Raw genomic sequence first — 11,985 nt, forward strand, 5'->3', positions numbered from 1 at the left:
AGAGGTGGTTATTAGATGTAGTAATGACAGCAGTTAAACCCTATCCTAGAGGTGGTTATTAGATGTAGTAATGACAGCAGTTAAACCCCTATCCTAGAGGTGGTTATTAGATGTAGTAATGACAGCAGTTAAACCCTATCCTAGAGGTGGTTATTAGATGTAGTAATGACAGCAGTTAAACCCTATCCTAGAGGTGGTTATTAGATGTAGTAATGACAGCAGTTAAACCCCTATCCTAGAGGGGGTTATTAGATGTAGTAATGACAGCAGTTAAACCCTATCCTAGAGGTGGTTATTAGATGTAGTAATGACAGCAGTTAAACCCTATCCTAGAGGTGGTTATTAGATGTAGTAATGACAGCAGTTAAACCCTATCCTAGAGGTGGTTATTAGATGTAGTAATGACAGCAGTTAAACCCCTATCATAGAGGAGGTTATTAGATGTAGTAATGACAGCAGTTAAACCCCTATCCTAGAGGTGGTTATTAGATGTAGTAATGACAGCAGCAGTTAAACCCCTATCATAGAGGAGGTTATTAGATGTAGTAATGACAGCAGCAGTTAAACCCTATCCTAGAGGTGGTTATTAGATGTAGAAATGACAGCAGTTAAACCCCTATCCTAGAGGTGGTTATTAGATGTAGTAATGACAGCAGTTAAACCTTATCCTAGAGGTGGTTATTAGATGTAGTAATGACAGCAGTTAAACCCTATCCTAGAGGTGGTTATTAGATGTAGTAATGACAGCAGTTAAACCCTATCCTAGAGGGGGTTATTAGATGTAGTAATGACAGCAGTTAAACCCTATCCTAGAGGTGGTTATTAGATGTAGAAATGACAGCAGTTAAACCCTATCCTAGAGGTGAGTTGACTCAAAGTGCGAGAGAGAGAGAGAGAGAGAGAGAGAGAGAGAGAGAGAGAGAGAGAGGGAGAGAGAGGGGGGAGAGAAAGGAGGAGAAAGAGAGGAATAGAGAGAGGGGAGAGAGAGATGGAGAGAGAGAGAGAGAGAGAGAGAGAGAGAGAGAGAGAGAGCGTTGGAGAGCGAGAGGAATAGGGAGTAGGGTGGAGAGAGAGAGGGGGGGGGAAAGAAGGAGAGAGAGAGGAATAGAGAGTAGGGGAGAGAGAGAGAGAGAGAGGAGAGAGAGAGAGAGGAATAGAGAGTATGGGAGAGAGAGAGATAGAGAGAAGAAGAGAAAGAGGGAGAGAAAGAAGGAGAGAGAGAGGAATAGAGAGTAGGGGAGAGAGAGAGATAGAGAGAAGAAGAGAAAGAGGAAGAGAAAGAAGGAGAGAGAGAGGAATAGAGAGTAGGGGGAGAGAGAGAGAGAGGGGGAGAAAGAAGGAGAGAGAGAGAATAGAGAGTAGGGGAGAGAGAGAGAGAGAGAGAGAGAGAGAGAATTGAGAGTAGGGGAGAGAGAGAGAGAGAGAGAGAGAGAGAGAGAGAGAGAGAGACGAATGAGAGCGAGAGGAATAGGGAGTAGGGGGAGAGAGAGAGAGAGGGGGGAGAAAGAAGGAGAGAGAGAGGAATAGGGAGTAGGGGGAGAGAGAGAGAGGGGGGGGAGAAAGAAGGAGAGAGAGAGGAATAGAGAGTAGGGGGAGAGAGAGAGAGAGGGGGGAGAGAAAGAAGGAGAGAGAGAGGAATAGAGAGTAGGGGGGAGAGAGAGAGAGAGAGGGGGGGGGAGAAAGAAGGAGAGAGAGAGGAATAGAGAGTAGGGGAGAGAGAGAGCAGAAGATGATGACAGATTACGATGACATAAACAGCCACAATCACAGTGTAATTCCCCAAGGATTCCCATCCGTGCATCACTTATGAAAATCCTCCTGGTCCTCTCCAAACACTGTTCTCTCATCCATAATCAGTTGGCTGCATTGTGTAGTCAAATCAATATAACCTGGAAATGACTAATGATGGTGTCTTCAACCTCCTCTTTCTTCTTCCCTACTTTAAAAAAAAGATGCTTGTTGTCCTGCTTTTTAAATGATCAGTATTATCAATATTTCTTAAATGTTTTCTGGTGTTGTTATTGACCCCTCTACCAACAGCTGGCAGATCATTTTCTGAGACATCAACATGATTAGTATTGTGTGGTGTGGTGTGATTTGTTTTGTTGTGGTGTGTTGTGGGTGATTTGTTTTCCTGTGGTGTGTTGTGATGTGTTGTGTTGTGGTGTGACTTGTTTTGTTGTGGTGTGCTTTGTTTTGTTGTGGTGTGATTTGTTTTGTTGTGGTGTGCTTTGTTGTGTAGTGTTGTATTGTATTGTATTGTATTGTATTGTATTGTATTGTATTGTGACTCCTCACATAATGAACTGAGTGAATTCAGTACTGTTCCAGATATCTGGAAAAGGCCAAACCAATTACCTTTACTGAGCTGTTGATGTTGTCCTTCTGGCAAAAATGACTTTAATGTCTATCTTGTCTTAAAGAGAAAACCTATTTCAGGTAGTCATTTTATACAGATTCAAACACAATTGTCTGTAGCCTGTGTTTGCCTGAAGAGTTGTTGAAGGGATGCAGAACAGTGTATTGGTTTATATGTCCTGTTGATTGGGCTGCGCTCTAGATAAAGGCCTCTAGCCTAAAGCCTATAGCCTCTGGCGTCTCTCTCTGTCTGTTTAAGCGGGGAGGGGGGTTATCAATCAAAAACATACATTTGTCTGAAGTGAATCCTGTCCTTAAAACCTCTTAATTAAGGATCCGCCCCTTTTTTTCTATTTTTTTCCGCCTAAAATTACTTACCCAAATCTAACTGCCTGTACCTCAGGCTCTGAAGCAAGGATATGCATATTCTTGGTACCATTTGAAAGGAAACACTGGAAATGGGAAATGTATGTAGGAGAATATGACACATTAGATCTGGTAAAAGATAATACAAAGAAAACAACTAACTTTAGTATTTTTTTTGTACCATCATCTTTGAAATGCAAGAGAACGGCCACAATGTATTATTCTGAAACTGCCTATTTCTCAGCCCCAGAATCTAGAATATGCATATAATTGTCAGATTAGGATAGAAAACACTCTAAAGTTTCCAAAACGTTCAAAATATTGTCTGTGAGTATAACAGAACTGATATTGCAGGCGAAAACCTGAGGAAGTGCTGTTTTTCCTGAAAGCTCTCTGTTCCATTGCCTGCCTTCGATCCATTTAAAGGGATTCATTTTCCTATGGCTTCCACATGTTCTGAACAGTCTTTAGACATAGTTTCAGGCTTTTATTTTGAAAAATGACCGAGAAAGATCACATCGCGTCATTGTATGGCTGGGTGCCAGCAGCGTTTTGCATGCGCAACAACTTGGAGCAGACAATTTCTCTCTCTCCTATTGAAGAAGGTCCGGATGAAATATTATCCATTATACATGTTTAAAAACAACCTGAGGATTGATTATAAAAAACATTTGACATGTTTCTACGAACTTTACGGATACCTTTTGGAATTTTCGTCTGCCTGGTTGTGACCGCTTGAGCCTCTGGATTTCTGAACATAACGGGCAAACCAAATGGAGGTATTTTGGATATAAAAATAATCTTTATGGAACAAAAGGAACATTTATTGTGTAACTGGGAGTCTCGTGAGTGCAAATATCCGAAGATCATCAAAGGTAAGCGATTCATTTTATTGCTTTTCTGACTTTCGTGACCAATCTACTTTGCTGCTAGCTGTTTGTAATGTTTTGTCTGCTGAGTGAGATGTCCTTACATAAACGCTTGGATAGCTTTCGCCGAAAAGCTTTTTTGAAATCTGACACGCCAGGTGGATTAACAACAAAATATTTTAAATATTTTTATGATGGGCGCTCTGCAATTCAGCGGATGTTGAAAAATTATCAACTGGGTTTCATGTTCAAAACTCTCCTCAAACAATAGCATTATATTATTTCACTGTAATAGTTACTGTAAATTGGACAGTGCAGTTAGAATGAACAAGAATTTAAGCTTTCTGCCAATATCAGACATGTCTATGTCCTGGGAAATGTTCTTGTTACTTACAACCTCATGCTAATCGCATTAGCCTACGTTAGCTCAACCGTCCTGCAGGGGACCCACCAATCCCGAAGAAGTTTAACATTGGATTTGATTGGATTGTTCAGAGGCTGGTTGCACTACCCACTGCAGATGGAGGTGCATTATGGCTCATGGGGGCACCTGACCAAGATACATTTAGGAAAGGTGAGATGGAAGGCACTATGGAACTCACATACATAATGTGTTCTGCTTTCAATATAAGAACCTCTTCACTCTGTATAATGCACTACTTATGATGAGAGAGAGAGAGGGAGAAAGAGAGAGAGAGAGAGAGAGAGAGAGAGAGAGAGATACCTAAACAAAATGTTGCAATGATCACCAGTGTTACTAGCAGTGTAAAACAACCATTAGGTAAACCAGGGGCTCCGAACAGAGACTGGGACATGCCTTGATTGATTGCATACTCAGAGCATAGTACATGTTTTGAATATTGAAGATTTTAGGTCAGGAGAAACTTTATTTAGTATTTTTGAGATTTAGAGAGAAAATAAAACACCACAAGCCACCACTTCCTCCTCAGCATGAGTGTACCAGTATAACTTTAGAGATACCCGGGCGAGAACCAGGGACCCTCTGCACACATCAACAACTGTCACCCTCGAAGCATCTTTACCCATCGAGAAAGCCGCAGCCCTTCCAGAGCAAGGGGAACCACTACTTCAAAGTCTCAGAGCAAGTGGAACCTCTACTTCAAGGTCTCAGAGCAAGGGAACCACTAGAAGGTCTCAGAGCAGAGGGAACCACTAGAGGTCTCAGAGAGGGGGAACCAGACTAGAAGGTCTCAGAGAGAGGGGGAACCACTACTTCAGAGAGCAGGGGGAACCACTAGAGAGCAAGGGGAACCATACCTAAACAAAATGTTGCAATGATAACCAGTGTTACTAGGTCTCAGAGCAAAACAACCATTAGGTAAACCAGGGGAACCACTACTTCAACAGACACTGGGACATGCCTTGTATTGTATTGGAACCACTACTCACCCAGCATAGGGGGAACCATGTTTTGAATATTGGGAAGATTTTAGGTCACCTGGCAAACTTTATTTAGTATTTTTGAGCAAGGATTTACAGTAGAAAATAAAACACCAGAGCAAGGCACCACTTCCTCTCAGAGCAAGGGAACCACTCAGCATGAGGGGAACCACTACTAAGGTCTCAGAGCAAGGGGAACCACTACCCCTCGCCCATACCCGGGTCTCAGAACAAGGGACCCTCTGGTCTCAGAGCAAGGGGAACCACTCAAGGTCAGAGCAGTCACCCTCGAAGCATCGGTCTCAGAGCAAGGGGGAACCACTACGGTCTCCAAGGGGAACCAAAAGGTCCAGCAGCCACTTCCAGAGCAAGGGGAACCACTACTTCAAGGTCTCAGAGCAAGGGGAACCACTACTTCAAGGTCTCAGAGCAAGTGGGAACCACTACTTCAAGGTCTCAGAGCAAGGGGAACCACTACTTCAAGGTCTCAGAGCAAGGGGAACCACTACTTCAAGGTCTCAGAGCGAGTGACGTCACCGATTGAAACACTATTTAGCACCACCGCTAACTAGCTAGCGTTTCACATCCGTTACATGAGCACATAAACATCTCGTCAAATACCATCTCAAGACAATACAAGCCCCTCTATTGGTTACATTTAATACCATCTCAAGACAATACAAGCCCCTCTATTGGTTACATTTAATACCATCTCAAGACAATACAAGCCCCTCTATTGGTTACATTTAATACCATCTCAAGACAATACAAGCCCCTCTATTGGTTACATTTAATACCATCTCAAGACAATACAAGCCCCTCTAAAAGTTACATTTAATACCATCTCAAGACAATACAAGCCCCTCTATTGGTTACATTTGATACCATCTCAAAACAGTACAAGCCCCTCTATTGGTTACATTTAATACCATCTCAAGACAATACAAGCCCCTCTAAAAGTTACATTTAATACGATCTCAAGACAATACAAGCCCCTCTATTGGTTACATTTAATACCATCTCAAGACAATACAAGCCCCTCTATTGGTTACATTTAATACCATCTCAAGACAATACAAGCCCCTCTATTGGTTACATTTGATACCATCTCAAAACAGTACAAGCCCCTCTATTGGTTACATTTAATACCATCTCAAGACAATACAAGCCCCTCTATTGGTTACATTTAATACCATCTCAAGACAATACAAGCCCCTCTATTGGTTACATTTAATACCATCTCAAAACAGTACAAGCCCCTCTATTGGTTACATTTGATACCATCTCAAAACAGTACAAGCCCCTCTAAAAGTGACATTTAAATTACACAAATACAGTATACAGAATACACGTAATAGATTACAGTACATATGTCATTTAAAATAAAATAAAAGCTGCTTTTAAACATTATTGAATATTTTAACACTTTCCTGTTAGCAATTAAACCTGATGTGCTTTGTAGAGAAACTCAGATAATTGGCTGTTAGCTGTTTCTGTTTCCAAATAGCCTGTTAAGAGACGTCTGATGGAGAGCTATGGCCATGTTACACCAACACATCTTGGTATTTTATTAGGATCCCTGTTAACAATTAAACCTGATGTGCTTTGTAGAGAAACTCAGATAATTGGCTGTTAGCTGTTTCTGTTTCCAAATAGCCTGTTAAGAGACGTCTGATGGAGAGCTATAGCCATGTTACCCGACACATCTTGGTGTTTTATTAGGATCCCTGTTAACAATTAAACCTGATGTGCTTTGTAGAGAAACTCAGATAATTGGCTGTTAGCTGTTTCTGTTTCTGCCTTTAAGAGACCTGAAAGCTAGCCTGTTACCCAGCACATCTTGGTATTTTATTAGGATCCCTGTTAACAATTAAACCTGATGTGCTTTGTAGAGAAACTCAGATAATTGGCTGTTAGCTGTTTCTGTTTCCAAATAGCCTGTTAAGAGACGTACGATGGAGAGCTATGGCCATGTTACACCAACACATCTTGGTGTTTTATTAGGATCCCCATTAGTTACTGCTAAAGCAACAGCTACTCTTCCTTGGGGTCCAACACAGAACATGACATAATACAGAACATTAATAGACAACAACAGATCAAGGACAGAACTACATACATTGTTTTTTAAAGGCACACGTAGCCCACAAATCAATACAAACACCCAGATGATCTAGGCCAAATAGAGGCGTTGTGCCAGTCAATAAGACATCTTCATTAACTGTATATTATCTCTGTAACAGGGGAACCATAGATCAGGCAGGTAGCCTGGTGGATTAGGAGCGTTTGGGCCTGCAATTGAAAGATTTTCCGGATCGAATCCCCGAGACGACAAGGTGAAAATATTTTGTTCTGCTCACTCTCAGGGGAACTAGATATGCATAAAAAAAAATTTTTTTTTAAATTTCACACCTTGTACAAGTTCCCCATACAGAGAAGATAGAGAAACAGGACTATATAAACCCACCTCGTTATATATAGCTCTGTGTCCACGCCAATTGTCTTTGGTTTACTTGGATTCTAGTGCACTACAGTATGGCACTAAAACTATAATGTTGGATGCACCCTATTCCCTATTCAGGGAACTATTTTTGACTAGGGCTCTGGTCAAAAGCAGTCCACTATATAGGGAATAGGGTGCTATTGGGTTGAGGTCAGTCCATTTAATACGGCTAGATATTCATGGAGGGACAAAAATGTATGTTTTTCTAACTGTCCATCGTGTTAATAATGGACTGTATTGGTCATATTCATTGGGTAAATGGAACACAGGGCTTGAGACAACTAGCATGTTATCTTAGGGGCTGTCTTGGTCATATTCATTGGGTAAATGGAACACAGGGCTTGAGACAACTAGCATGTTATCTTAGGGGCTGTCTTGGTCATATTCATTGGGTAAATGGAACACAGGGCTTGAGACAACTAGCATGTTATCTTAGGGGCTGTCTTGAAAGTCGTACATATTGAGATCACTTTTTTAAAGAAAGAGATTTTAGAGTTTTGAAGATTATCTTTTCAAAGACTGTCCTTCTGGAATTGATTTAAGTCAAGCTTCTATTTAATATCTATGTTTTTGAATTGAACTAGGGGGTTAAGAGCAAATTCTTATTTACAACGACGGCTTACACCTGCCAAACTCGGACGATGCCGGGCCAATTGTGCACCACCCTATGGGACTTCCAATCACGGCCAGTTGTGATACACGGCCTGGAATTGAACCAGGGTGTCTGTAGTGACACCTCTAGCACTGAGATGCAGTGTCTTAGACCGCTGAACCAGGGTGTCTGTAGTGACACCTCTAGCACTGAGATGCAGTGTCTTAGACCACCGCGCCACATGACAGACCTGAAGAGTTTTGTTACTAAACACAGGTCATTTTGTGTTGCTTAAGTTGCCATAATAATATAATATATAAACACCCTGAAATGACTGACCCCCTTGATAAAGAGGAGCAAAACATGACTGTATAAAATGAATAAATACTGAGCTATATTAACAACAAACTGGGAAATGACATTATTTATACTAATACAATTGCTGTGAGAATGTTTTCTCAATACTTTTCCATGTCTAACCTTGCAAATATAGCGCACACTGAGCCTTTTACTAGAATGTTTTCTGAGATTCTAGAACACCTTGTGAGGATAAAAGGTACTGAGACTTATTCTAGAATGTTTTCTAAGATTCTAGAACACATTGTGAGGGATCTTAGAACAGTCCTCCATACAGAATCCTTTCAGATCCTTGATATCCTCTGTCTGTGCTTATGGACCGGCTCTCTTCAATTCACACCACAGGTTTTCAATGGGGTTCAAGTCTGGAGACTGAGAGGACCATTGCAAAAAATGTTGATTTTTGTGGCTAATGAATCATTTCTTTGTGGATTTTGACGTGTGCTTGGGGTTATTGTCTTGTGACCAAGTTTCAGCCTCCTAACAGAGACAACCAGGGTGTTTGGATAAAATGTCTTGGTTCTGGGTAAAGATCATGATGCTGTTGACCATAACAAGGATCCCAGGACCAGTGGAAGCAATTTAGTCCCATAGCATCAAAGATCCAGCACAATATTTTACAGTAGGTACGGGGTTCTTCTCTGCTTGTGAATTCTCATTTTCAACGCCACGCCCACCACTGGTGTACGTGGCCAGAGATATTCATTTCCATGTCATCATCTTTTTAATTTTTTTAAAACTTTTAGTCAGTTAAGAACAAATTCTTATTTTCAATGACGGCCTAGGAACAGTGGGTTAACTGCCTGTTCAGGGGCAGAACGACAGATTTGTACCTTGTCAGCTCGGGGATTCGAACTTGCAACCTTTCGGTTACTAGTCCAACGCTCTAACCACTAGGCTACCCTGACCAAAGCATCGGTTCCAGTCCATGTGCCAGTGTGATGTATCAAATTACAGGTGTATACATCTGTTGGTTGACATGAAAATAACCTCATACCTACTGTAAAACATGGTGGTGGATCTGTGATGTTATGGGGCTGTTTAGCCTCCACTGGTCCTGGGATCCTTGTTAAGGTTATACCTGTAAAACATGGTGGTGGATCTGTGATGTTATGGGGCTGTTTAGCCTCCACTGGTCCTGGGATCCTTGTTAAGGTTATACCTGTAAAACATGGTGGTGGATCTGTGATGTTATGGGGCTGTTTAGCCTCCACTGGTCCTGGGATCCTTGTTAAGGTTATACCTGTAAAACATGGTGGTGGATCCACTGGTCCTGGGATGTTATGGGTGGTGGATCTGTGATGTTATGGGGCTGTTTAGCTCCACTGGTCCTGGGATCCTTGTTAAGGTTATACCTGTAAAACATGGTGGTGGATCTGTGATGTTATGGGGCTGTTTAGCCTCCACTGGTCCTGGGATCCTTGTTAGGTTATACCTGTAAAACATGGTGGTGGATCTGTGATGTTATGGGGCTGTTTAGCCTCCACTGGTCCTGGGATCCTTGTTAACATACCTGTAAAACATGGTGGTGGATCTGTGATGTTATGGGGTTATTTAGCCTCCACTGGTCCTGGGATCCTTGTTAGGTTATACCTGTAAAACATGGTGGTGGATCTGTGATGTTATGGGGCTGTTTAGCCTCCACTGGTCCTGGGATCCTTGTTACCATACCTGTAAAACATGGTGGTGGATCTGTGATGTTATGGGGCTGTTTAGCCTCCACTGGTCCTGGGATCCTTGTTAAGGTTATACCTGTAAAACATGGTGGTGGATCTGTGATGTTATGGGGCTGTTTAGCCTCCACTGGTCCTGGGATCCTTGTTATTAAAACATGGTGGTGGATCTGTGATGTTATGGGGCTGTTTATAAAACCTGTAAAACATGGTGGTGGATCTGTGATGTTATGGGGCTGTTTAGCCTCCACTGGTCCTGGGATCCTTGTTAAATCATACCTGTAAAACATGGTGGTGGATCTGTGATGTTATGGGGCTACTGGTCCTGGGATCCTTGTTATTATACCTGTAAAACATGGTGGTGGATCTGTGATGTTATGGGGCTGTTTAGCCTCCACTGGTCCTGGGATCCTTGTTAAGGTTATACCTGTAAAACATGGTGGTGGATCTGTGATGTTATGGGGCTGTTTAGCCTCCACTGGTCCTGGGATTTGTTAAGGTTATACCTGTAAAACATGGTGGTGGATCTGTGATGTTATGGGGCTGATCTCTTGTTAAGGTTATACCTGTAAAACATGGTGGTGGATCTGTGATGTTATGGGGCTGTTTAGCCTCCACTGGTCCTGGGATCCTTGTTAAGGTTATACCTGTAAAACATGGTGGTGGATCTGTGATGTTATGGGGCTGTTTAGCCTCCACTGGTCCTGGGATCCTTGTTAAGGTTATACCTGTAAAACATGGTGGTGGATCTGTGATGTTATGGGGCTGTTTAGCCTCCACTGGTCCTGGGATCCTTGTTAAGGTTATACCTGTAAAACATGGTGGTGGATCTGTGATGTTAACATGTTTAGCCTCCACTGGTAGGATCCTTGTTGTTATACCTGTAAAACATGGTGGTGGATCTGTGATGTTAACTGTTTAGCCTCCAAAACATGGTCCTGTATCACTTGGTCCTGGGATCCTTGTTAAGGTTATACCTGTAAAACATGGTGGTGGATCTGTGATGTTATGGGGCTGTTTAGCCTCCACTGGTCCTGGGGTCCTTGTTAAGGTCATACCTGTAAAACATGGTGGTGGATCTGTGATGTTATGGGGCTGTTTAGCCTCCACTGGTCCTGGGATCCTTGTTAACAAGGTCAACGGCAAAATGAACTTTACTCAGTACCAAGACAATTATTTAATAATTATAATTAATATGAATAATAATATTATTATAATTATTATTATGTCAATTTATTTTGGCGCCTACCTTTGAGGAAAAAGTTTAAACAAAATGATCTTTCTCTCAGCAATTGTATTAGTATAAAATAATAAAAAATATAAAAAATGAACATACAATATAGCTCAGTATTTAAATCATTTATTTGATGTTTATTTTTTCTCATCTTTATCAAGGGTGTCAATTGTTTTGGACCCCCCGGTACATTTGAAAACATTTTCAGAAGAGACGTAACAGACAACACATTTTTGAAGTGTCAAAAGGAAACTGTTGGCAAAATATAAAAAAGCTAGCTTACTATGTAACGGGTATATGTTGTCACAAACTTAACTTAAAACATGTACACTTCCAGATACAGTTAAATACAGTAATGTCATTTTATTATTGGCTATGTTGTTTCTGTAATAAATACTATTTCGCTTAGTTACCTCTACAACAGATAATCATATCATATTTTTCATCAGGATTTTACACTAAACCAAATAGTCAGATTTTTCTCAGCTCACAAAATAAACATGAATATATTGGTGTATTATCCATAATCATAACAGTCATTGTTTAAGATTGATATTTTGACCGAACGTCACCAACATCCTGATCTAGATCACAGCACACAACCACACGTCCATTGAGGAAATTAAAGACCA

This window comes from Oncorhynchus nerka, linkage group LG14 (assembly GCF_034236695.1).
Source record: "Oncorhynchus nerka isolate Pitt River linkage group LG14, Oner_Uvic_2.0, whole genome shotgun sequence".
Taxonomy (NCBI): Eukaryota; Metazoa; Chordata; class Actinopteri; order Salmoniformes; family Salmonidae; genus Oncorhynchus; species Oncorhynchus nerka.